This window comes from Terrapene carolina, unplaced genomic scaffold (assembly GCF_002925995.2).
Source record: "Terrapene carolina triunguis isolate 2854851 unplaced genomic scaffold, T_m_triunguis-2.0 Scaffold85, whole genome shotgun sequence".
In the NCBI taxonomy this organism is placed as follows: Eukaryota; Metazoa; Chordata; order Testudines; family Emydidae; genus Terrapene; species Terrapene triunguis.
In genome coordinates, this window is record NW_020664436.1 from 61371228 (window position 1) to 61399065 (window position 27838).

The window sequence follows — 27838 nt, forward strand, 5'->3', positions numbered from 1 at the left end:
TCATTTCTACTAATTAAGAAATCCTAGATGAAAATGTTAATTTGAAACTATTTTATAATGCAAGGCATATTGCAAGATGTGTTTTAATTAGATTATTATTCTATTTTTACAACTTTGCCTTTGTATATATGCAAATATAATGCTTTCATGTTTATATATTCAATGTCCTTTCTGTGAAAATAATACTTTTTTTTTTTATGGTATGGGGCCTCTCACACTTGACATAGCTTAGGGCCTCAGAATGTCATAATCCAGCCCTGGGTGGAAGGTCTCGGGACTTCATCCCTGCAGGGTGTGCAGGAATGAGGCTGGAGCCCTGAACCCCTGCAGGCACCTCCTACATGGCTAGTGTCCCCGGATATCCCATCCCCACCATGGGGCTGAAGACCCAGCAGGTACCTCCTGCAGGGCTGAAGTCCTGAGCCCCAACTCTCGAACGTCTGAAGATTGTTGTATGCAGCTCAGAGGTTTGACCACCCCGTCATATAGGTTTAAGCTTTTCAGCCTATCTTCATATCAAAAACCATTAATACATTTGATTAGTTTAGTAGCTTTTGAAGCATACTTAAAAATTGTAATTCTGCACTTTACTGGTGTCATGCTGTCTGGAGTGGCTCATCTTCTATTCCTTAACCTTTAAAAATTCTTAATATGCAGTTTAAACTTTTAACAGCGCTGAGTTATGATCTACAAATCCAATTGAGCTTTGACACATGAATCCTGCCGACTACGCCAATTGTCATGTTGTCTGGAGTGGCTCATGAGTGAGAATACCAACTTCAGGGCAGACTGTTAAGAAGCAAAGCACAAACCCCAAATGGGTTGTGATTTCTATAATTATATTTCACCTAGTAACAAGTGTAAACTCCTCAGGCACTACACAGCCTTAACATGGAGTCTCAGACAGTCCCTTTGGACATTCTGATCCATCTTGCTACCCAGGCAAGCTTGACTGTGTGATAGATAGTCACTTTACACCAACAATCACAAAATATTCAGGTTACTCTCAATCCCAAGGACCCAGTCACTTACTTCAGGTTAATTTGCATATTAATCTTACACCAAAGACAACCCTTGTAACCAATCCTGTAACAAACTAAGTAAAGGTTTATTAACTAGGAAAAAGAAATAAGAGTTATGTACAAAGGTTAAAATAAACAAACATACACACACGAGTTGCAGTCGTAGGTTTCAGATGGTGATAGAGCTGCTGAAATACACCAGCTCTATATGTCCATTAGGGCTAACCCAAGTTAGTCCCAGGGATCTCTTGCTTATGTTTAAGACTCTTTGCCCCTTAAAGTTTTTTTAATTCTGTTTGGACTCTAGTTCCTTTTGGTCAGGGATTTTTATCCTCATCTCCCTAGAGTCTAAGATGATGGGATGACCACTTCTGTACATATCCTCTTCATGAGTGAGTGCAGGGAGCAATCAATAAAGTTTTAGTTCCAGAATGGCCCATTTGGATTCAACAGTCCTTCCTGATGGGCAGATAACACCTTCTGTAGGAATCCAGCATGTTGCATTAGGTGAGGGTTTTTTTTCCAGTTTCGTGAGTTACAAGTTTTCAGAACAAACATTACATCTAGAGAGCAAACACTTAAATATTACCTTATAGCATGGGATACAAATATTATAAGGAGGATTAATACATGCAACATCCTACAAGCATTCCATAAAGTCTAAACACTAAACAAACACTAATATCTGTTTTAACTATACTAACCTACAGGTATGCCAGACTGGTTTATGGTTATGCTTTGTCAATGTTCAGTCAGGCCGGGGTCCTTGGCATGAGCTGGCCCCTGGTCTGCCAGCATCACAACTGAGTTGTGATGCTGGGTTGTGATGCTGGCTTTTCACTGGGACTGATTATTGAATCTTTTTTGAAACCCCTGTTTTAACAGATGACTGAATTAAATATCTATTTCTTTCTTAGACACTATTTATTCCTTGAGGATGTAGTTATTTCATGTTAATACACTTCTAGAATTTCTGTAATGCTGTTGGCAAAAGTTTTGATTGATGCATAATGTCCATTTTGGAGCAATAAGAAAGGATGGCTCCTATAGATATTTGCAAAGGGTCCATGCCTTTATGTCTAATGTGTGTCTTTTTCCACTCTGTATATGCTGTGTATTTCTGTACAACCAAGGTATCACTAGATATGGGTGTAAATCACATGAATCTGGTTAATAAGTGGCATCAAGATTCATGTGTGTGGTTTTCCTCTTTCTCCCCCACCCCCAAACATACATATGGGTATTTCATGTTATTTTGAAACAAATATATTGATCCTATTGCTGTATTCTCTAGACCAGTGATTCCCAAACTTTAACAACCTGTGAACCCCTTTCACTAAAATGTCAAGTCTCCCAAATCCCCTCCTAAAAATGAATATTTCCAGGGATTTTCTCCTTTACCTGAGTATAAATTATAAAAGCAGTGATCTTGGAAATATAAAATTTGTTTTTATGACATGCTTATTACACAATTATTATTATTAATCATTACAGTATTTTTATTACATTATGAAAATGGCAACACTCTTCCAAGATCTCACTTTCGTAGCTTGTATCACTTTGAATAAGCCTGTTATAAGATAAGACTCCTATGTTTCATCAAGGAGTATCAGATGTGAAACAGCACGAAGGTATTTAAGAAGCCAACTCAAAGAGTTCCTCCTACACAAACATTCAGGTCTTGAGCGGTCCAGGCAAACAACGCACATTACAACAAAGCTTAAAATTGTTCTTCATAATAATTTTAAGAACAATTCTAGCTTCCTATTTAATTTTAAAAACAGCAAAAAATATCCACCTCTGTTTCCATTTCTTATAAGGAGTCTTGAAGTTTAAATCTCCTCAGTGTGATAGATATGTTTGCTTTGATCTGCTTAGCTCTTGGAATCCAGGGGCTGCTGGCCCCGTGCTGCCCAGGGTGGGAACTTTGTGATTTATGACCATGCAAATTTAGCACAGGTGCCTCTAATTTTGATAGCCTGAGAAAGACTCCTACAGAGAAGATCATGAGACCAGGAGAGTTGCTTCAGCTAGGAAGGACTGGGGGTAGCTTGCTAAGGCCAAGGAAGAGTGCATTGCATCTTAAGATATCAGGCAAATACATCTTCATACACAGTCATACAAAATAAATGAAATAAATTAGTGTTTTAGTGGTGCTGAAAAGTTACAAAACTGAGCAATATATCAGCCATTCTGGAATTTTAGAGGAAATTATTTTCTTCTATCTACTCTATCTAGCTGTACTCCACTGAATCAGCCTCTAAAGGAGAAATGTCAAATTAAAACCCAATAAGGAAGAAAAACAAATTTGTGTACTGTTTTCACAGCAATATATTCAGTAGCATATTGCAAGACCTTATTATTTAAAGCAATGCTGTAGAATGCAAGCAACAAAGAACTTGGAGCAGACTCCATGGGAACTCATAATCATAAAGTAATCTTAGACAAGGATAATAAAAACACAGTTACAGTAAACAGACTTCATGCTCAATTATGCAGGATAAATCAGAGGGAGAAAAATGGAAGTAATGATTGCAAGAGCACAATTCAGTCATCATTTGTACAGAATGTAGAGGAATTAGCAGACAATGAGGTAATAGAAATGTCACAAAGACAGAATTAGAGGTCCTTAAGACCTTTCTCTCTACCACAAGCATTTCTGAAACTTCTGAAACATACTCAGACTTGAGGGAGCTGCAGAAGGAAAGCAAAGAGTTCATTCTTTATATTAGATGGAAATTTTCTCAAGCAACTTGTACATCTTGACTAATGATAATGATACAGTACTTCCAGGGGTCGGCAACCTTTCAGAAGTGGTGTGCCGAGTCTTCATTTATTCACTCTAATTGAAGCTTTCGCGTGCTGGTAATACATTTTAACGTTTTTAGAAGGACTAAGTCTATAATATATAACTAAACTATTGTTGTATATAAAGTAAATAAAGTTTTTAAAATGTTTAACAAGCTTCATTTAAAATTAAATTAAAATGCAGAGACCCCCAGACCAGTGGCCAGGACCTGGGCAGTGTGAGTGCCACTGAAAATCAGCTCGCGTGCCGCCTTCAGCACACGTGCCATAGGTTGCCTACCCTTGCTCTAGGCTTTGACAATTAAGGGCACATTGCTTTCTCTCATTACCTTATGGAAGCTGTTGGCTGCAAATTCAGATTCCATGGAAGGTTCAATCTATCAGACCTTGCACATTGAAGCATTTTTAAAATGGTATTTAAATCTAGGGAGTGTGACTAGGTAAATGTTAGAAAGGAGAGTGCAACAGGGTGACTTGTCCTTGGTCTGGAGAAACAATGGCCAAGCTAACCTTGATTACAGAATGAGCCTCACCGGAAGGGAATCAGGCAATTTCTTATGAACAGTAGAAGGTGGCTGCTGTAATGGGGAAGCTCAGTAGGCTGTAGTGAGACATTTTAACCTTTTCTTACTGAAAATTTTGTCAAGATCAACATGTTCTTGTGAAACATTATGAATTCAATAAAACTGCAGTTTTAGTGGAAAACTGTTCTATTTTTTGACCACCTCTAGTTATTAACAATTGTATTTAATTCTTAATCCTGTATTCACAAATTGACCTTATTCTCTATTCACCATCACTTATAATGGCAGTAAAGCCAAAGGCTTCCCTCACTAAAGATGGCCAATGTTTCACTAAAGCCTGATGTGAAAGTGGAGCTGTGTCTAATAAAGAGAATCATCATCTCCTATTCTTCAGGAATGAAATAAATGAAGCCAGGCTATCCTTATGCTCTATAGTTAGAAACTACACACAAAACCTTAACAACACAGAACACCACAAAACTTTAGTTGCAACCTCATACTTCCTGCAGTTAATCTCTGTGCATATGTCAATGCTGAATATTTGCTAATGTTACTGAAATTGTAATTAAGATTTTACATTCTATTGCGAGGGAGATAGATGTGTGGTGTGTTTCCTTATCTGTTGGAGTCAGAAGGAGAATTCATGTGAAGATGTGGAGTAAGTGACTGTCAGAATACATGCTTCATGGACATTAGGGTATGACTACGAGTATGTCTACACTTACGGCAGCATGTAGCATACACATACTGCATGCTCCCCTAGCACAGGTATAAATAGTACCATAGGCTGTAAGACACTGCTTAGGTGAGTAAAGACACACCTGTTCTTCCCCCATCTACACTGCTATTTTTAGCAGTGTACAGTCCCACTGCCTCCCTGCTGTTGGAGACTTTCCCCACCACAGTGAAAGATTTTGGTAGCGTGCAAAGACTCTGGCAGCAGGGAAAGACTGGTAGCTCCCTGATGCCGGAGACTTTCCCACTGACTCCCTCCCCGCTGATCCTTTCATTGTCACACACAGCTTCACACCACAGTGTGGATGCATCCTGTTTTTCACTGTGCTGTGTAGCTACATGCACTCTACATGCCACCATAAATGTAGAGAAGGCCTAAGAGGGGTCCTATAACTCAGCATTTCATTGCTTCTAAGGGTTTGCATTAGAGTGATGTCATGCTTAACTAACCTCAATTCCTTTTACAAGTAGTGTTTGTTTATAGGGGGAGGGATAGCTCAGTGGTTTGAGCATTGGTCTGCTAAACCCAAGGTTGTGAGTTCAATCCTTGAGGGGGCCACTCATGGATCTGGGGCAAAATCAGTATTTGGTCCTGCTAGTGAAGGCAGGGAGCTGGACTCAATGACCTTTCAAGGTCCCTTCCAGTTCTAGGAGATAGGATATCTCCATTAATTTATTATTATAGAATATTTATTGGAACATGGGACATCTCAAGCCCTGCTACATCCTTTTCTTGAAGTTTCTTCACTCTTATCTCATTTTCTTTGTTTATTCACTTATTAATCAAAGCAAAAATGGTAGCAAAGTAAGCTTTAAAAGGCTGAGTTTGAATTTAAGTGTCTTCTACATTGTAACCAAGAAGTATTTGAAACACCACAAAAGCATTTAAAAAGTAACAGTGAGAGCGGTCTGAAGACTGCGTTCATTATATAATGTAAAAAGTTAAAAGCTAGTTAAGTGATGGAAAAAAGAATTGCTTACTATAAGGAAATGGTAAATAGGCTGGGAGTCTTTTCAAAGGTTGTCAAGGGTCTCCTTAGTAGAATAATCTTCTAATTCCATTCTGTAGATGAGTGGATGCCTGTAGCCTGATTTGGGGTGTGTAAGTAGTGTTGATTTAATTTATCCACTTAATTTAATCTTATTTAATTAATTTTAATTAATTAATTTTAATAATGATTATTGTGTGTATTAATTAGTGTGGGTTTCGGCTCGCCAATTTGTTTGATCAGAAGATAAAGTTCATCCTGAATCAGGCTTCACAGAGTTTATAAAAGGAACTTCAGGGGTATGACAGGAAGTTTACACAGAGACAGATATAGTCATAAAGACCTTTTTATTAAAATCAATGAAGATAGTAAGCAAATGGTAAAACAGTCAGAATTACGAAGTTACACTTGTATCACAGTTCTTTAAGAGATAGATATATATGAATATAAGATTATAAGCTGCAAAGTTGATTAATACTCACACTGTTTTGATAATAACCTGGTGTTGGCAACACCTTGGGCATTTTCACACCTCTGGCAGAGGAAGCTACTGCAGAGTTGTTTACTCTCTAACTTAACACTATATGCCTTAGCTAAAATAAAATATAAGGGAGATTAAATCCCTTTTTAACTTACAGTCTTGAAAAGAAATGAAGAACGGCCTATCAATAGTTAATAGCCGTTGATACGTAGTTGGAAGTGGAGGCAATGAAGAGTAGACAGGAGCAGATAGGTGGGTAGATTGCCTGTCTAATGGCGAGCTGCCTCTCCTTTTTATAGGGCATTAGTCGGAAATCCTTCCTCTTATGCCCAAATTTCATTCTTCCCCCACGGAAATGTTAGGGTACACTTACCTCATAGGCTAGTATGTATGTGCATATGGATGACAAGTATGTACGCATTTGTGGTGTATCTGTTAGATTGTGAGCAAAAAAACCCTTTTTCCACCCTTTATTGTTATTGGTTCAGGTAAAGGTCTCTAGACATCTGCGTGGGTGTTTTGTCTAATTTTACTTTTCTGGGTAAGGGTCTCAAAAGGTGTTAACTTCACATTATTTTAACATACGGGGTTTTTGCCTGTTTGTAGGTCTCTTGCATTACAGCCAAACTTACTTTTAATATAAAATCTATAAATCTAATACAACAAATACTCAAATTTAAAAGAAAGATATATTTATACAGACAAGCCAATTAATCCTTAGGGCAACAGATCTCATGGCACCCCTGGTGGCCTCAGGGTAGCCCTGCATGCAGCCTGTCAACTCAGTTTTCCTTCTTGGATCCCCAGATAAACTCCAAACAGGGTTTTCTTTCCAGTTCTATCACAACAGACCTCCTTAGGGTCATATTTATTAACTTACCATTCAAAACTAAATACAAATGTCTTTCTTTCAGCCTTCAACTGTGGACATCCCAACCTTCCTTGGCCTTAGCAAGCTACCCCCAGTCCTTCCTAGCTGAAGCAACTCTCCTGGTCTCATGATCTTCTCTGTAGGAGTCTTTCTCAGGCTATCAAAATTAGAGGCACCTGTGCTAAATTTGCATGGTCATAAATCACAAAGTTGCAAAGCGGGTTCTTATTTTGGTTTTATAGCAATCTCAAATCTGGGCACAAGTGAACAAAACAATCCATACAGCATGGACATTTTGTCTTACGAGCATTTGCAGTTATCTGCCAAGTTCCCTTCCAAATTGATCGATTTGCTACATTTTTTCAAAAATTACATTTTCTCCTGACATGATGTATTAAAAGCATGACACACAAGTGTTGATGAAAGCCAGCTCTTTATTTCCTAGTCCATCACATGACGTGGGACAGAGCTACAAAACGGTATGCCACTCATTCCAGTGAGCTATTGTAAAGTTTTAATTTTCATGTGTGTGATGTTTGCCATTAAGTGGCTGACCCCTAGAAAATATAAGAAACAACCAGCAAACATAGGTGATCTACCTTACCTGAAGTGAGAGAAGCCTCTGTTTGTGGAGCGGAAGAACTATAGAATTCTAGTCTCATGCCTGTAGCTATATAATATTTCTAGTTACTATGAGAGTAATTATGACATTGAGCAATTATGCTGTCATTCCATTATAGTGTTTTTGAAAGAAAATTATATAATTTTTTAATTCAGTGAATCCATATGAATTGGAATAGTGTGCCTGTCTGGTGCCATTACATGGCAATCATTTTTCTATCTGTCCCACACACATGACCCCTAGGTTAAGAAATATCTCAAGTCCAATGGATACATGATAGGGATGGTATTGTTGCATGCTTAGAGAAAGCACTGGTAGTTTTAAAAGCAGCAGAACTCACAATACAGAAAATGTGTAAATAAACGTTTTGATGACTTGGTTCATATACAGAACAATGAAACATATAGTAACGGTATAGGCATCTGCCCCACCCAGCGATTAAATGACTCTTCTCCCCTCTCCCCCAAACTTTGACCAGTATCAATCTTGGGGTTAGTCAGCATAACAGCTGCCAAGTGCAGTCAGCCCCATAACAATAAACAGTGGAAAAAAGAGTGGGTGAACCCCCTTCCTAACCCTAAACCAAATATTGATAAAGTTGTTAAGAGGGATTGAGTGTCCTGATAACAGAGGTTTGTAAGCAAATGTGAACATTTAAGACTATTGTGACAGACCCAGACCAGTGGGGTACAGGAGTCTGGTAGAGGGCAAATATACTGGTCACTGGATTAGTAGTTTTCTGTTCCCTGAGTGACCAGAGCAGGGGCTGCACTAGAGTAATCAGGAACCTGCTAGAACCAGTTAAGGCAAGCAGGCTAATTAGGACACCTGGAGCCAATTAAGATGAAGCTGCTAGAATCAATTAAGGCAGGCTAATCAGGGCACCTGGGCTTTAAAAAGGAGCTCACTTCAGTTTGTGGTGGGAGTGTGAGGAGCTGGGAGCAAGAGGCGCAAGGAGCTGAGAGGGTGTGCTGCTGAAGGACTGAGGAGCACAAGCGTTATCAGACACCAGGAGGAAGGTCCTGTGGTGAGAATAAGGAAGGTGTTTGGAGGAGGCCATGGGGAAGTAGCCCAGGGAGTTGTAGCTGTCATGCAGCTGTTACAGGAGGCACTATAGACAGCTGCAGTCCACAGGGCCCTGGGCTGGAACCCGGAGTAGAGGGCAGGCCTGGGTTCCCCCCAAACCTCCCAATTGACCTGGACAGAGGGGAAGGTCTCTCGGCTGTTCCCCAACCCACATGGTGAATCTCTGAGACAAGAAAATCCACCAATAAGCGCAGGACCCACCAAGATAGAGGAGGAACTTTGTCACACTATTTTAACAATGACCATTACAACTCAGCTGCCACTCTCCACAGCATAAACCCTACCCTTGAATGTATTAACCTACTGGAGATGCCATGTTATAATAGTCCGTAATGGGTAAATAGTCACAGGAACAAATGGCTAATGACCATCAGCTACAGGGGAACAAAACCCTCACAAAGCCACAAAACCCCACAAGTATGTTCACTCATGGGCTTTTCCAGCAGCTGCACAGGATGTGAAGGTGCCCCTTGACATACGCAGATGTCACCCTCTGCCTCCCTACTGTTCCAAAATGTGTGCACATATTTCATCTGATTTCTCTTGTCCTCTGGGAACCAGGACCAGTGTGCACGTTGGTGGAATCTGACTGCCTATAGAGTTTGCAAACCAGACTTTTCCTGTGCCCACTTTGGACAGAAGTACTACCTTTTACCCTCACAAATGTTATGCAGTGCACAGCAGGAAACGATTGTGCAGATGGCATTGGTATCCAGATGGGTGCATAGGTAGCACCAGTGAGATTTCAGCCTACCAAACACATACACTGACCATTCTGCAGCTACTGACTTTGTAACTGAATTCCTTTTTTCCAGGAACATTGATGTTGGGGTATGGTTTCATCAGTCAAGTTAGGAGTGGGTATACAGGGTCTCTCAAAATAATAATTGACACAGACACACCATAGAGTCACATCATTTGAGGAATAAAGTCTGTTCTTTCCCATTCAAGTACGATCCTGATCTCCTGAGAACCCTGGCATTATGAACCTTTCCAGTGTTTCCCACGTTGGTATTCATGAATCTGTCTTGTGGTCCATTAAGCCCATGGAGAAGCAGAATGAGCAAACAGTAAACATTTTAGTTCACACTTACTAACCCCTTTTGATGGGCATGTACTGGGATGTGGGTTTCCTCAATGGCCTCTGCACAGTTCAGCAACCCCATCCTCTGAAATCCAGCTATTACTTCTGCAACTTTGCTAATGACAAACTCCCCTGGGTAGATCACTGTGTTAATTGCCTCACAAACCTGCACAGCCATGACCCTAACAGTGGACTTTCCAGCTCCACAGTGGTTTGCAATTGACTCATAGCTGTCTGGTGTTGCCAGCTTCCATTGAGCAACAGTGACCTGCTTCTGCATGGGTATAGAAACCTTGAATTGAGTGTTCTGATGCTGGAGGTGTGGTGCAAGGTCTTCACACAGCTTCATGAAGGTCTGTTTCCTCATTTGGAAGTTCTGAAGCCACTGCTGATCAACCCAGGTTGGTTTCCAAAATGACGTGATCCCACTCCACACCATGCCTGTTTTTCCTCAACAGAAGGGACAGTTCACCCATGGGCACACCATGGGAATACCAGCATTCACCATATCTGTAACATGGGACACTAGTGCCAACTTTCCAAAGTGCCAGGGAGTGCTTGACCCCGGGTCTGCCCCAGGCCCAGGCCCAGCCCCCACTCCACCCCTTCCTCCAAAACTAATACTTTTCCATAAAAAGTTTTGGTTGCAATAAATTGACATTTTCTGATCAATATTTTGTCATAGTTTCCCAACCTGAGCTAGTCAGATGGTGTAGTCTGTTCTGTAACCACTGAATTGCAAATACCACTTGTCTTTGTTTGCAGTTCTTCAGTACATTACATTTTAAGGTAGCAGTCCACTGTATGTTTATCACAGTCGTATATACAGTAAAATATTTTGCTAGTGACAAATGTAGCACATGAATCTTGCTAGAGTTTTAGAAGAAATTATTCCCCCCCCCCAATATATTGTATAGCTCTACAGCACTGAATCGGTTTTCTAATAGGACTAACAATTCCACAGTTCATAAGATGAAGAGAAATATATTTGTGTACTTGCAACTTAGCAGCATATTCAGAGCCATCTTGCAAAATATTATGATGCATTGTAATTTTACAAAAGGCAAGCTAGATCTTGTAGGATGGTTACTAAAATGCCTGACTTCATACTCACATTAAATCAATCCATCAGCCAGGGTAGAGAGGAAAAATAAACTTTGAAAACCTTGCAGAGGTTATAAATCCATGTATAGAACATACCAAGCCCTTATTCATGGTGATCATGCTTCACTACTCTTGTCGGGAATCTCTGAGCCCTTTGTAAACTTTCTTCTTCTGTGATGCTTTTATCTACATGGTCACTTGCTGAAATATGTCTAAATTTTATAAATGAAGATACCAAGCCTGATTCTCCACAGCCTGACACCTTGTGAAGTCATTTGTATTTGTGCAAACTGAGTGGAAGAAAAATGATATTCTACACCAGGGGTCGGCAACGTTTGGCACGCGACTCGCCAGGGTAAGCACCCTGGCGGGCTGGGCCAGTTTTATTTACCTGCTGACGTGGCAGGTTCGGCTGATCGCGGCCCCCACTGGCCGCGGTTCACCATCCCGGGCCAATGGGGGCGATGGGAAGCCGCGGCCAGCACATCGCTCGCCCGCACCGCTTCTCGCCGCCCCCATTGGCCCGGGACAGTGAACCGCGGCCAGTGGGGGCCACGATCAGCCGAACCTGCCACGTCAGCAGGTAAATAAAACTGGCCCGGCCCGCCAGGGTGCTTACCCTGGTAAGCCACGTGCCAAACGTTGCCGACCTCTGTTCTACACCTATTTTGGACACATGTAAATGATTATATATGGCTGGGCTTTTCAATGGAGCCAAGGGATTTGGGTGCCTGTGGAAATCCCTGGCTGTATTTATAATAGGCATGTAAAGGTCTTCTTCATGTGTACATTTTCTGCACTCTTGCAAAGGGACTGAAAACCCTGAGAAAACAATCATGATTGAGCAAATATGCCAGAAGATTCTTGGATAACTGCTGCATTGCTGGTCACTAAGGTGTTTTATCCAGATGGTCCTGGAAATAAGTATATAGTTAAAACTTCAAAATTGACAGAAAGAGCAAAGAAAACTATTGGGGGCTTGCTGCACAAGTTAGGGTGGTTCATGGAGCATGTGCTTAAAATTTCTAAGAACTCTCCTTGGGCTTGTCTATTTTGCAGAGTTAACTCAATATATAACTCAAGTGTTGCTCCTAACTTGATTCCCATCTACACACGCAAACCCTTAACTTGAATGTGGTCATGCTTTTAACTCAAGTTGGCTGGACTGCCAGGAGGTATAGGTGACAGGCTGAGTTAACAAACTCATCAACTACTAACACAACCACTCTGTGTAGCTTGAGTGTTATTTCATAGTGTGGCCACTTTCATTGAAGTTAGGCTAACTCAAGAGGTACTAACTTGAGTGTAGATAATTTAACCCTACAGTGAAGAGAAATACTGCAGAGACTTCAGCTATTTGCCTGAGATGTTACAGACTGTTAGGAGACACACATACACTGTGCTCTCAGGAAAAAATATTTTTGTTCTTTCCTTGTTTTTCTTAGTCTAAAATACAGTCAAATTAAGACTGGAAGTGTTAGAAAGTCCATTTTGCACTTTTTAGGAATGGAAATTTCATAATATGGAGAAACTACGACAGAGAAGCTAGCCCTGATATTTAGGAGGGTCTGTAAAAAAGTACTAAATGATTGTCACCTTTGGGTTTCTGTTAGGGCTGTCGATTAATCGCAGTTAACTGATGCGATTAACTCAAAAATTAATCACGATTAATCGCAGTTTTAATCACACTGTTAAACAATAGAATACCAATTGAAATTTATTAAATATTTTGGATGTTTTTCTACATTTTCATATACATCTTGTATTCTGTGCTGTAACTGAAATCAAAGTGTATATTTTGGTTACAAATATTTGCACTGTAAAAATGATAAACAGAAGAAATAGTATTTTTCAATTCACTTCCTACAAGTACGGTAGTGCAATCTCTTTGTCCTGAAAGTGCAACTTACAAATGTAGATTTTTTTTGTTACACAACTGCACTAAAAGGCAAAACAATGTAAAACTTCAGAGCCTACCAGTCCACTCAGTCCTACTTCTTGTTCAGCCAATTGCTAAGACAAACAAGTTTGTTTACATTTACAGGAGATAATGCTATCCTCTTCTTATTTACAATGTCACCAGAAAGTGAAAACAGGCATTTGCATGGCACTTTATTGTAGGTAGCATTGTAAGGTATTTACATGCCAGATATGCTAAACATTTGCATGCCCCTTCAAGCTTCAGCCACCATTCCAGAGGACTTGCTTCCATGCTGATGACGCTCATTAAAAAAATATGCGTTAATTAAATTTGTGATTGAACTCCTTGGGGGAGAATTGTACATCCCTTACTCTGTTTTACCCACATTCTGCCATATATTTAATGTTATGGCAGTCTCGGATGATGACCCAGCACATATTGTTGTTTTAAGAACACTTTCACTGCAGATTTGAGAATTGTAAACATAGCAACAGCACTCGATCCAAGATTTAAGAATCTGAAGTGCCTTCCAAAATCTGAGAGGGACAAGGTAGGGAGTATGCTTTCAGAAGTCTAAAAAGAGCAGCACTCTGATGCGGAAACTACAGAACCCAAACCACTAAAAAAGAAAATCAACCTTCTGCTGGTGGCATCTGACTCAGATGATGAAAATCAACATGCGTTGATCCACATTGCTTTGGATTGTTTTCAAGCAGAACCCATCATCAGCATGGACGCATGTCCCCTGGAATGGTAGTTGAAGCATGCAGGGACATATGAATCTTTAGCACATCTGGCATGTAAATATCTTGCGACACCGGCTACAACAGTGCCATTAGAACACCTGTTTTCACTTTCAGGTGACACTGTAAACAAGAAACGGGCAGTATTATCTTCTACAAATGTAAACAAACTTGTTTGTCTGAGCGATTGGCTGAACAAGAAGTAGGACTGAGTAGACTTGCAAGCTCTAAAATTTTACACTGTTCTATTTTTGAATGCATGTTTTTGTAGATAATTCTATATTTGTAAGTTCAACTATCATGATGAAGAGATTGCACTACAGTACTTGTATTAGGTGAACTGAAAAATAGTATTTCTTTTGTCTTTTTACAGTGCAAACATTTGTAATCAAAAATAAATATAAAGTGAGCACTGTACACTTTGTATTCTGTGTTGTAATTGAAATCAATATATTTTAAAATGTAGAAAACATCCAAAAATATTTAAATAAATGGTATTCCATTATTAACTGTGTGATTAATCATGATTAATTTTTTTAGTCGCTTGACAGCCCTAGTTTCAGTATGTGGAAAAAATCCTCCAACCTTATAAGTGGCATGGTGTTCAGAAGCACATAGACAGCAATTACTTAAATATGAATTGGTTGGTGCAAACGCTCGTTAGCCATGGTAGTTTATTTTTTTTTTTATGGAGATATCCCATCTCCTAGAACTGGAAGGGACCTTGAAAGGTCATCGAGTCCAGCCCCCTGCCTTCACTAGCAGGACCAAGTACTGATTTTGCCCCAGATACCTAAGTGGCCCCCTCAAGGATTGAACTCACAACTCACAACCCTGGGTGTAGCAGGCCAATGCTCCAACCACTGAGCTATCCCTCCCCCTGTTGAAACTCTGGTTAACTTTTAGCAAGTCTTGGGATTATTTTTGGATGCTCTGAATAGATCCAGATTTGCACTTTCATTCAATTACAGGTTCTGTATACAATATATTACAGACAGTTACAAAAAACTGGCTTCTGCTCAACTTTCATTGCCTTTACTGTGGAAACCAAAACCAAACCAAAATGAAAACAGCTAAACCAGATGATTATTAGCTAAAGAGCAACTCCACTTGGGGGTCAGGAGATTGCCTGCTCACTTCTCACCTCATCTACCCAAAATGTTTATGTCTACTGGAAGGTAGTATAATACATAGGGAAGGTAGAAAACATTGCTACAAAGAGAACTTAACCTATTGTTTGTTCTGCCATGAGGAGGAAGATCTTAAGAGGTCCTGCTCCTGAAGGAAGACCCAATAGTAAATCTAAATAGATAAGATATGAAAAAGGATCAAGGCATATGTTTGAATACTGTTCACTGAGATTGAAGGCAGTAACAGGGACTGCCAGAATTTACAGAGTGTCAACTACAAATCAGTCCCTGGCAGGCCACTAGTTGAAAGGGTACCTCAGAGAGACACTGTCATCACAGAGTTGGAGGGTTTCCAAGAGTAAGTTGGAATCTGGCATTTAGCTACAAGCCTCCCACAGGAGAATGGGGTTGTTGCAGATATTCTCCTGATCCCATAGACGCAGACTCCGTGTGTGCTCCAGGACTGGAGCATCCATTATAAAAAAATAGTGGGTGCTTAGCACCCACCAGCAGCCAGTTCCCCTCCTCTCCTATCCCCTCCTCCTGTCCAACTGCATCCCCGCTGATCAACTCCTCCCTCTCACTCCCAGCACCTCCCGTGCACCGTGATCAGCTGTTCCATGGTGTGCAGGAGGCGCTGGGGGAGGGGGAGGAGTCAGGATGGGGCACATTGGGGGTAGGGTGACCAGATCAGAGAGATAAAATATCGGGACGCGGGGGGGGCGGGCAAAGAAAAAAAAAAAAAAAAAGCAGTTTCACTGCACACGGAGGGCCCGGGGCCGGGAGCGCAGCGCGGTGGCTGCTCCAGCCCTGCAGCCCGCAGGGCAGCGCGGTGGGTCTGGGCGGGGGCAGCGCGGAGCGGGCAGGGGCCAGGTGGGCGGCGCGGGCCGAATCCCCGCTGCTGGCGGGGGAGCCCAGTGCCTCTCCCTCCCACTCTCGGCTGCGCTGTGCTCCAGCGGCTGCGGCTCCTTTCCGGCTGCGCGCGCTGCCCTCCCCGTGGAGTCTCCCGCCCCCTGGCCCGCCCCGCCCCGGGCACATGCGGCGCGCGTCCCGCCGCCGGCAGGGAGCCCCGCACCTCTCCCGCTTGGCTGCGCTCCAGCGGCTCCTTCCCAGTGGGCGCCCCGCTGGAACACAGCCGATAGTGGGAGGGAGAGGCGCGGGGCTCCCCGCCAGTGGCGGGAAACGCGCCGCATGTGCCCGGGGCAGGCCGGGGGGTGGGAGGCGCGTCCCGCCAGGAAGGAGCCACAGCCGCTGGAGCACAGCGCAGCCAAAGCAGGAGGGAGAGGCGCGGGGCTCCCCCGCCAGCAGCGGGGATTCGGCCCCCGCGCCGCCCACCCAGCCCCTGCCTGCTCCACGCTGCCCCCGCCCAGACCCACCGCGCTGCCCCGCGGGCTGCAGGGCTGGAGCAGCCTCCGTGCTGTGCTCCCGGCCCCAGGCCCTCTGTGTGCAGCGGCCCAGGGGCCGGGCAGGAGCCCTCTGGCGTGGCGAGGGCCTCAGAGCTGAGCCCCCGTCTCCCTCCCTCCCTTGCCAGCCCCTCTTTGCCCACCCGCCCGGTGCCTGAGTGCCGGAGCTGACTCACTAGCTCCAGAATCCAGGCGCCGCCGCCGCCACCCCCTCCCTCCAGGCTTGCGCCGCCATGCAGCTGCAAGCCTGGGAGGGAGGAGGAATGCCGCGTGGTTGGGGAAGAGGCGAGGCCAGGGCAGGGATTTGGGGAAGGAGCCAATGGGGGAAGGAGTGGGAGGAGCCGGGGAGCGAGAGTCCCTCCGGGAGGGCAAAATTTCTTGTTTGTCCAGTGTCCCGACCAAACATCGGTCGGGACACGGGACAAAGAAGCAAATATCAGGACAGTCCCGATAAAATCGGGACATCTGGTCACCCTAATTGGGGGAGGGGGCAGAACTGGGCAGGAAGAGACAGGGCAGCGGTGCAGCAGGGGCGGGAAGAGGTGGGGTGGGGCCTAGGGAGAAGGGGCTGGGTGGGGGCAGTGCCTAGGGCAGAGAGGAGGGGTTGAGCACCCCCAGGGCCCAGAGGAAGCCGGTGCCGGTGCCTGACCCAGAGATTTGTATAGATTATTTCAGCCAAACTCTGTTTTATAATTTTTACTTAATGCCCTGAAGGTTTCAACCTGAATCAAATACACAAACGGTATCCAACACAAATGTGTGCAAGGTTCTCCCCCACATCCTCCTGATGTGGATTCTCCTCTACTAGGGTCAGTGAAGGGGGCTTGTGACACTAAGCACCCCTGTATTCATACCTTACACGCTTCTGTAATAATCTGTGCAAAATAAGTCTTGTGAGGCATCAGTTGAAAACTGACTCACTAATCATTGTTATTATTGAGTGATATATGTACATGTTGGGAATAAGAGTATGACTATGTGCTGGAATTATAACTAAATTGTGTTCAAACCACGTATGTCAGGGGAGTTGTTAAACAGGTTTATTTTAAACAAAGGAATGTGTGTTTACCTCTGTTTACATGTAAGCAGTAAACAGACCCATCAAGGGGTGGAGACAAACCTCACACTAACAAGTCGGGGGAAGAGAGCATGGCAGCTACACCCAGCAGGGGAGAAAAGCTTGGACTGGGTTTTAGTTTTCAGAAGAATTCATTTCAAAGGTTTACTGGTCTATAAAAACAGGGGGGCTGAACCTCCTGTGATAAGCAACTGAATCAACTGATTGTATACAGTATTACTGCTTTATAAAAGCATATAGAGTGAGGTCTTTTCTGAAAGCTAATGACACACTGGTAATTATATCATTGTGAAATGTATGTATCAACACTACATAAGGAATTATGGACACTCATTGATATTAGGCTGTACAGTCTGCCCAATCAGGAGGAAATGTTACCGCTATCTACCTGTCTCCTATGTAATTAAGCATGGTGTAATCAAACAATGGAGGCACCATTTACAGAGAACTCATACTAGCAAATGGGAAGCCCACAGGAAGCGAAGAACAGCATCCTACCTCTTGAAACAGAGTCATTGAAATGTGGGAGATATAAGCAAGGACAGAAGCCATCTTTGGCATCCATCGCTAGACAGACACAAGTGAACAGAGGCCTTGTGAGCTGAGAAAGATGGGTCCCTCAACCAAGGGGGGGGGGTTAAGTCCCTGGAACTGACGAAAGGTGAGAAACCTGCTTAGGTAAAGATCTTTCACCTAAAACGACAAGGGAAGCCTCGTACCTTGTACTTTTGTGGAAGGTCCTGACTGAGGGAAAGTCAGCCACGGCTGGGAAAACGAATAAGTGGTGAGAGAAACCACCTTGTACAAAGCCTGTATCTTGCTAGATTAAGTTTTAGACTTTTAGATGTTTTCACTTCTATATTGTAACCCTAACTTTATTCCTTTTATTTACTAATATCACCTAACCTATGTCCTATTGTTAATACATTTGTTTTATTTTACTATAAATCGACTTAGTGCGGTATTTAAAGGGAAGGGTGTATTCACCCCTAGTTAGGTTAATAAGATGTAGTGTGGTTTTGTGTCATTAGAGGAAGAAATGAACATCATTATTTCTCTGAGCTTTCCAAGACAGGTTGGCCACTTCAGGGCACACGATTTTGGGGGAAATTCAGAACTAGGAGTATGTTGCAGTCACCCTGCAAGTAGTAACCCAGGCTAGTGGAAGCCAGTGATAATATAGACAGGCTGCTGGGGTCAGAGATGCTGAACCAGGCTGTCTAGCACACAGACACTGAAGGTGTAACCTGCACAGGGGTACTGGAACTAGGGAGCAGCAGCGCCCCCTGGCTTGAAGTGGTTTCCATCATATACAGGGTTTACAGTTTTGTTTAATGGCTTTCAGCACCCCCACTATACAAATTGTTCCAACGCCACTGAACCTGCATGCTTCTACCAGGGTTATGAGCAGCCCAGGTTGGGAGCTACAACAGCAAAGCTTTGTGAGGCACCCACGGTTACAGAGCAGGCGGTGACAACCCCTCACTGGTCTGGATTTGTCCCCTTGAACCATGGCACCTTGTTACAACTTCCCTGATAGGGACCCTCTTAGACTGCTCTCCCCTGGATTCCTACCTCAATTAGCTCTCCCTTCCTGCACTGTAATAGGAAGTAAGGGGCACTGTTGCCAAGAGTGTTGGGAAGGAGGAGGTGGCTATACTGCACTTGCTCTGAAACTCAGCCAAATACAGAAGGCACAGAAAACACAGAGGATCTCTATTAGGCAAAGGGGGAACTTCAGGCAGTTCAGGTGAAATTCCCAAGCAGCCGGTGGCTGCTCATGAGCTTATGAACAGTCACCAAAATCAGCATCCACTTGTCATAGTCACAATAACTTTGAGAATATTGGAAACTCTCCTATAGTTTATTTTTAGTACAAGATACCAAGCAGCATCACTCACTGCAGCCCAGAGAACGCAGCCACACGTAGCCCACCTCTTTAAAATCTCACCTAGGAATTTAAATAAAAAGAGGATTGTTGATCCTCTTCTGTCTAGAGCTGGGTCAATAATTGATTTTGCAGTTTGCAGACGGAAGATTTGAGTCCTCATCTCCTACCTCCCAGATGAGTACTTTAATCACCCCAACATGATTTGTCCAGGAAGAGTCTTTTGTCAAGGGAAATCATGCCTCACCAATCTATCAGAATTCTTTGAGGGTGTGAACATGGACAAGGCTGATCCAGTAGATATAGTGTATTTGGACTTTCAGAAAGCCTTCACCAAAGGCTTAAGCAAAGTAAGGAGTCATGGGATAAGAGGGAAAGTTCTCTCATGGATTGGTAACTGGTTAAAAGATAGGAAACAAAGGGTAGGAATAAATGATCAGTTTTCAGAATGGAGAGAGGTAAATAGTGGTGTCCTCCCAGACAGCTGTACTGGGATCAGTGCTGTTCAACATATTCATAAATAATCTGGAAAAGAGTGAGGTAGCAACATTTGCAGGTGATACAAAATTACTCAAGAGAATTATGTCCAAAGCAGACTGCAAAGAGTTGCAAAGGGATCTCACTAAACTGAGTGACTGGGCAACAAAATGGCACATGTACTTAAATATTGATAAATGCAAAGTAATGCACATTGGAAATCATAATCCCCAACTATACATACAAAACAATGGGGTTTAAATTAGCTGTTACCACACAAGAAAGAGATCTTGGAGTCATCATGGATAGTTCTCTGAGAATATATGCTCAATGTGCAATGGTAGTCAAAAAAGCTAACAGAATGTTTGGAACCATTAGGAAAGGGATAGATCAATGGTTCTCAAACTTTTTTTTTCCCCACGGACCATTTGAAAATTTCTGAGGGTCTCGGCGGATCACTTAATGATCTTTCCATATCTTGTTTGTACCATTAGCTAACTATTGGAAAGCGCTTTGGATAAAAGCGCTATATTAAAAAAAAACTAATTTTTTTTGTTCTACAAATAAAAGCCCACAACTCATATTTTAATATCAGTAGTCTTACCTTTATAATGCGATGGATGTGCCCTCTCTCCACCGCTGCCGCAGCTCTCGAGCTGGGGCTGGGAAGGAGGGGGGTCTCTCCCCTGCCATGGCAGCCCCCAAGCTGGGGCTGGGGAAAGTCGACTCTCTCTCTGGCCACTGCAGTCCTGCATGTCCCAAATTCCCCCCACCCCCTCTCTTCACCCCACTGCCCCCTCTCACCTACCCCTTATTCCCTGTAAGGCCACCAACTCACCTTACATGTGCGTCTTCTACAGGGTCCAGGCACCTAATCAGTGAAGCCACGCCTGTGCAGCTCTACTAATTAGGTGGGTGGCCCTTCATTCTCTTGTGTGCGGCTGCCCAGGTGCGCACCTTAGGGGGAACTATCCGCGGCCTACCTTAATGGACCTCGCGGACCATCAGTGGTCCGCAAACCACAGTTTGAGAACCTCTGGGATTGATAAGACAGAAAATATCTAAATGCCACTATATAAATTCATGGTATGCCAACACCTTAAATACTGTATGCCGTTCTGGTCATCCCATCTCAAAAAAGAAATTAGAATTTGAAAAGGTACAGAGAAGGGCAACAAACATGATAAGAGATATGGAACAGCTTCCATATTAGGAGAGATTTAAAAGATTGGGATTTCTCAGCTTGGAAAAGAGACAACTAAGAGGGGATATGATAGAGGTCTATCAAATCATTCACTTTCTCCACACCATAAGGAAGTCTTATTTACCCCTTCACATAACACAAGAACCAGGGGTCACCCAATGAAATTAATAGGCAGCAGGTTTAAAACAAACAAAAGGAAATATTTCTTCACACAACACACAGTCAACCTGTAGAACTTGTTGCCTGGGGATGTTGCGAAGGCCAAAACTATAAGCAAGTTCAAAAAAGAATTAGCAAAATTCATGGAGGATAGGTCCATCAATGGCTATGTTACCCAGGGTTTCTCAGAATCCAAAGCAGTGGTAACTTAACTGTTTCTCTCCAGATGCTGTCAGGAATAAATCAATGGGGACATAGCTCAAACCATCTGATAAATAATTGTCACAAGCAGGAATTCTTTCACCTAAAACTACTTTTGTTTTTTAGATCTCAAGCACACGCACACATATATGTTGTCTCAGTAGGGTTTAGAGCATTTCAAAAAACAAGTATATTTACCTAGAGTTAAGAAATGGTTTTGAGGAATCATCAACCAACCTTCCGTGGGGATAGAGGGGGCGTGCCTTTCAGCTAGCTGCTGGGGAACTTACCTGTCAGATCCTTGCTGAAAAGAAAGCTTCCTTGGACTGTTCCAAAGCATATTATTTTGCCTAATCTTTTATAGCTAGCTTCAAAGAAAGAACATAACCTGTAGAGACTCCTAGTGGGTCACCAATTCTCCTAATTTCAGCAAAAACTACTCATTATCTCATATCATCAAAACATATCTAGTCATAACAACGTGTTGGGGCACTTAAAACCAAGGTCACTATTCACTCACTCTAATCCATACTAGTTAACTTTCTGCCCCATCCTCCCATTCCGATTAATAAACTGCAAGTATGCAGCTGTCTGACCTTGCCTCACAAATGCCTAAGATTTTCCTAGCTATGTGATGTTTGGTTTTCAGCTGGCAGTGGCTGAACATACAAAATTGCTGACTGCAGTATTATCAAATTCTGGGGTACATGCAGGAATGTCAGATTCCAGGGTAACAGCTATTATTCAAGATGATCAGGGATGCAACCCCACACTCTGGGTGTCCTAAGCCTCTTACTGCCAGAAGCGGACTACAGGAGAGGGATCACTCGATGTTTGCCTGTTCTGTTCATTCCCTCTGAAGTATCTGGCATTGGCCACTTTCGAAAGACAGGATACTGAGTTAGATGAACTATGGGTCTGATCCAGTATGGCCATTTTTGGACTTGGTACACTAGAACCTCTCTCTCTCCCCCTCCCCCCCCTCCTTTGGCCCACTGAATATTGAACTATTTATACAAAGTGGAACAGTTTCAACAGGAGAAATGGAGAGAGACCCACTCCAGAATAGCATATTGTTGGTTAAGATGTTCACGTGGGAGGAGGTAGATCTGAGTTCAAGTCCCTGCTGCACAGTAGGAATTGAAACTTGGGTCTCCCACATCTCAAGCAAATGTTATAACCACTGCGCTAAAGGTTACAAAGGGGGACAGAAACACAGTTTGTTAGCCTGGAAGAAGTTTTTCCCAGCCAAAACTAATCAGGTCAAATATATGAATAGTTTCAGATCAACAAACTGTATTTTTCAGCAAATAAACTAGTCATTCAAACAAATGTAATGCAACTCTACTTCCATTTCCTTTATTGTTACATCTTTTCTTATTCTGAAAGAAAAAAATATGGAGATAAATCCACATATCTTTACAAAGGTATTCCTTAAAACATACATACCTATTAAAAAACATACAAAGAAGACCATGCAGTTTGGTTTCACAGTCTGAATCAGGCAGTGATGCACTTCCCTTTACAGTTCATTGTGAAGGCTTTTAATTGATTTGGTGTTTTTATTAGTATACCTGATCCTGTTTTTACTGGCTTGTTTGCTTCTAGTTCAATAGGTATTTGCAACATCAAATTCTTCTTACTTGAAAGTTGGTTTTCCGTGTGCTGTTTCTGTCCTGCTGTACTTAAAAAAAAAAAAAAGATGAATGGATGGCATTTCCTTTCACTTCCAATTTCTGTATTTCAATATTCCCTTCCTGGGATATTTGCAATTGGTGGCCATGTAATACACTTCACTATTCTTGGTTGGCTGTAAATGTCACTGGTTTCTCCATACAGTTTGTCCATCTTAGTTTGTATTTCATCTGAGTGGTAGTTTAGAGGTTGGAGAATTAACTTTTTCCTAACCTTTTCTATGTTCACCGATTTGTGGCATTCTTATGCTGTCGTTTTAACTGAGTAGTGGGAGCCCATTGGCAAGTCTAGCGCAGTTAAAAAATGTGTCTGCTTGGATTCTTTCATATCTTTTTTGGAGATTAGTGAATGGACCTAGTTAAAAGCTTTCTATGAAAAGTAACAATGTTTTTGACCTTCTGCTCATCAGTCTGTTGAATCCTTATGATGGGGTATTTTTAGGTATGGATCAGCACCTGTGATTCAGGTGTTCTTCTCCAGTGAAAATTAAGTGGCATCTCTCCACCTTTGCTCATGGTTTCTTTCTCTGGTATCTCCTTTGTCTCCTGTGGCTGGAATGATTTATTCTATGTGTTCTCCCACGTATGGACAGATATCACACTGCTTTAGGTAGTGCCACAACTATGTGCTTTCTTACTACTTCATTCTCCAATAATGAGTGTCATCTGATACCAGACAGTGCCTCAAGAATCTGGTTTAGCTTCTGTTGAAATCCCTCTGCAACTTGACTCATTTCCATAGGCATTCACATACTGATTCATGGAACAACCATACCAGTTCTTCCTCTATTGGCACAGGCTGCACTGAATGCATTTAAAAAAAACCTCACAGATGTGCCTCCTTCCTCCTCATGTTTTTTTAAGATGATGCTGATACTCCTTAAAGCAACAGCAGCTATTCAGGGAGCATTTACTGTTTTAGGTACCTCTACTGCTCCTGGTCCCACCCCTGCTTTTGACATAAGAAAATTCCTGAGCATCAGATGGGTGCTGTACTGGCCACCATAAAAAAGTCAGCATTTACAAAAAATTACTTACCACCCTATGGTATCTGAGTTACGATACTAGAGATTTTCACTATACTTGGAACAGTAATTAACTAACTGGCTTTTATTGCTGAATATATTCTTAATGGTAACCACTCAACCTGTAAAAAAAGAAGTAGTAGAAAGGAGCAAGCCAGGGCCTAAAAACACAAAAAGATTTACACATATACACTCTCTCCCCAGGATTGGCTGATTAGTCATTTTGTCCCGTAGTTTTAGAAAAAAGCAACATCAGTGATTATAACACTGAAAAAGGAGAATATTAAGCAGGAGGAACTAGTTGTCACAACAACAAAAGATACTTTTGTGAATAAAAGTGATGGTATTTTTGGTACTTATAAAAATATATATTCATGGATTATGATGAGCCTCTTAAGTAAACATCTCGCTCTACATAGGAGTTTTTGTGAGTTTCCATTTAGAAGGTAGAACAATGTAAACTCACTTTTACTAGCTTAGAATTTTGCTATTCACATTATCTGTTATCCAAACATCCCCAGATTTCGCCTATCTCAATTCTGAGGGATTGGGGAGGTTTTTGTAGCTATTTTGCCTTTCATCATCAACATTGCTAAAAGGCTTCAAAATGAAATGATGAATGATTCCTGTTTAATTCTATCAAGATTAATGGGCAACTGGTCAATAATCCATTCTTTCATTTTACTCTGTGTATTTATTTTTAAGTGGAGGCAGCTGTTCTGGGGTTGGTTACAATGTGTTCCAACTTCAGTGAATCACTGATAATCTTTGCATGACCAGGGCCAAACTATTAATATATCTAATTAGAAATTCAGTCTGAACTAAGTCCCTTTGGAGAGAACATGGATTTTGAGCAGGAAAGCGACAGCCCTAACCTCAGTCTCAAAAATGAATAGGAAATAAGGAAATAAATCATTTCTGAAATGTTTACAGGGGTGATTTTAATCTAGAAAGTGTGACCTCTAGATTTGCTCCATAATGCTGAGGTTCAAAAAACCGAAGTTGTTTTTAAACTGATAAAGTATGGAAATTCCAAATACATAGTTGGAGGACGATGAATATATAACTATTTCACAAGATAAAGAGGTGGGAGACTGGTAATATTTATTCAAATACACTAGGAACATTTATTTCTTAGGATTTTCTGCAGCACAGCATCTGATTTGTTTCACTTTTTTGGTTCATGATTACATGGTATGTGCTTTTCTTTTTAACAGGTTCATGACAACAATTCTGCTGTTTATGATGAATGAACTATTTCAGCACACAGATGACGATGTGAGAACAGTGAAAATGTGACAATACTATAGTTGTACAGGAAGCTGAATATTGTAGTAGAAATGACAATGGCTGCCATAGCTAAGGTTTCATAACAGTTTCCATTGTAACTCCCTGTTTTCATTAAGTACTACTTTTCGAAAACTTTTGCTTTCAAGGGTGAAATTTTCCAGGCTTGTCTCCCACTGTAGGTGCTTTTGTTTGGAAAGGCCGAGCAAAATCAATTAAGCTGCTTTTGAAAAGTGGAAGAGTGAAAAATATTCTTGTGACCTTTTCTGAACAGCTTGAATAGAAAGTAGATTGCAGTGGATCTATGCTGATTTACATCAGCTTTCCCAGGGACAAACAGAAAGAAGTTGTAAAGAAATAAATTAAAAAAAAGTTGTTTCCAAACTTGTGAATTCCTCCAAGTTTGAAGAAATGAAACAAGACAATAAAAGAAAGGTAAAGAGCCCTTTAAACCTGAGATTGTATACCCCAAGAATGCTAATATGCCACATTTAGTAGAAAAACTGGACTACGGTTCCTAGGCATTACAGTAATACAAATAATAAATACTATCACCTATCTCACTATGCTTGTATTTATAACTGAAAAATATTCAATATTCCAGTTCAAAGTTGCCCTTAATTTTAAAAAGACTCCAGGAATTTTCTCCAACCCCCTCTCTCTAACTTCTGTTGGTGAAAGAATCTTCTTCATTACCAATCCGGCCATTCAAATAACTTTCCTGTATTTTTCTGCCTCATGCACCATTGATTTATTTTCAAATCTTATTTGGAAAACCTTCTCTTTCTCCTTAGTCTATGTACTTTGTAATTCCACCATCCATCTATTTCATATTTTACAGATAACAATGCAATTATATTATTTAATCCTGTAGCATGTCATGACAAACAGCCTGAACCTACTGCTCTTAATTAAATAAGCACTTCCTGTTGACTTCAATAAAACTATTAATGTCAGGGCTGCAGGAGTTTAGGATGCTATAGATTCTGTGAAAGACAATATGGAAAATGAAGCTGCATTGTATTGCTTAAACAGATTCCTTCAATAATATCACTTCCATCTTGAGGTGCAGAGTCCGGTGTTCATTTTTCCTTTTTAAAGCAATTTTTGTCTGTCTCTTCCTTTAGGTTGAATCCCTACCCTGTCCTCAACAAAGCACACATTAATACCCCTCTTAATGTATAGACTCACTCTCTGTCAGTGGTTTGACTTAACTGACAATTCATTAACACAACAAACTTCAACCTAAAATTCCTCAGAGACTTTGGGTGTCTCTGTGATTTCCACTGAGTCCTTCTCTCATTTGGCTCCCTAGTTCCGTTTCCTGGGAGACCCACTTTCAGCTCTCTAAGATCCTGAATTAACAAACTGCACATGCCACAATTAGTCAACACAACCCCAGCACTGTTAGACAGGGTTCTAACACATGGCCTTGTCTACGCACAAAAGTTACTCTAATTTATTTACACCATTCTAGAGACTCTCAAACCAATGACTGTGCATACAAAATCCTTATACTAGTTTAACTACAACAGTTTTTAAACTAATTGAGCTAAAGCAGTACATCTTGTGTGGACAGACTGGGCCTTAATGACAGCTTAGCGCAAGAGTCCTGCCACTCTGTTACAGAATCCCTTCCTGTTATTTCTTTGTTTAGCGGTTTGTACTTCCGTTGAGTAACCATTAATTATTTTCCCTGTGTGTGTTGAATTTTTTCCACAAAATGTTTCAATAAAAATAAATGTAAAAAGGATTTAAGGGTGATTTAAGTAGATTTTTTCTGTGTCTCAGCATTGGGGACTTATTTCCATTTTTGACCTCCTTCATACTTTTGTTGGTTATAGAAACAGATGGTCACCCCGTAAGTCATGTTTTATGCCCCAAACATCTAAAAAGTGAAAAAATCCTGTTTCATTGATTGACTCAATAAAACTGTTTTAGTCACTCTCCAAGAGGGCACCACTGCTTCTTCATTGGCCACTTTCAGAGGGACTGGGTACTTAAGGAGCAAGACTGTGGTCCAGTAGATAGGGACAGATGGAAGTAACAAAACCTGGGTTCTAGACCAAGCTCTGCCTTTGAGACTTTGCGTACATCTTTTAATCTCCCTGTGCTTCAGTTACCCAATCTGTAAAACAGAAATAATGCTTGCCATCTTTGAAAAATGCTTGGAAATCTATGCATGAAAAGCACTATATCATGATTATATAAAATTACTGCTGTAGAGGCCAGACAGCTGTTTCTTTCCAGTGCTATGATATATGCATTCTTCTCAGAAATACTTTAACAACCTTCAGGGTTC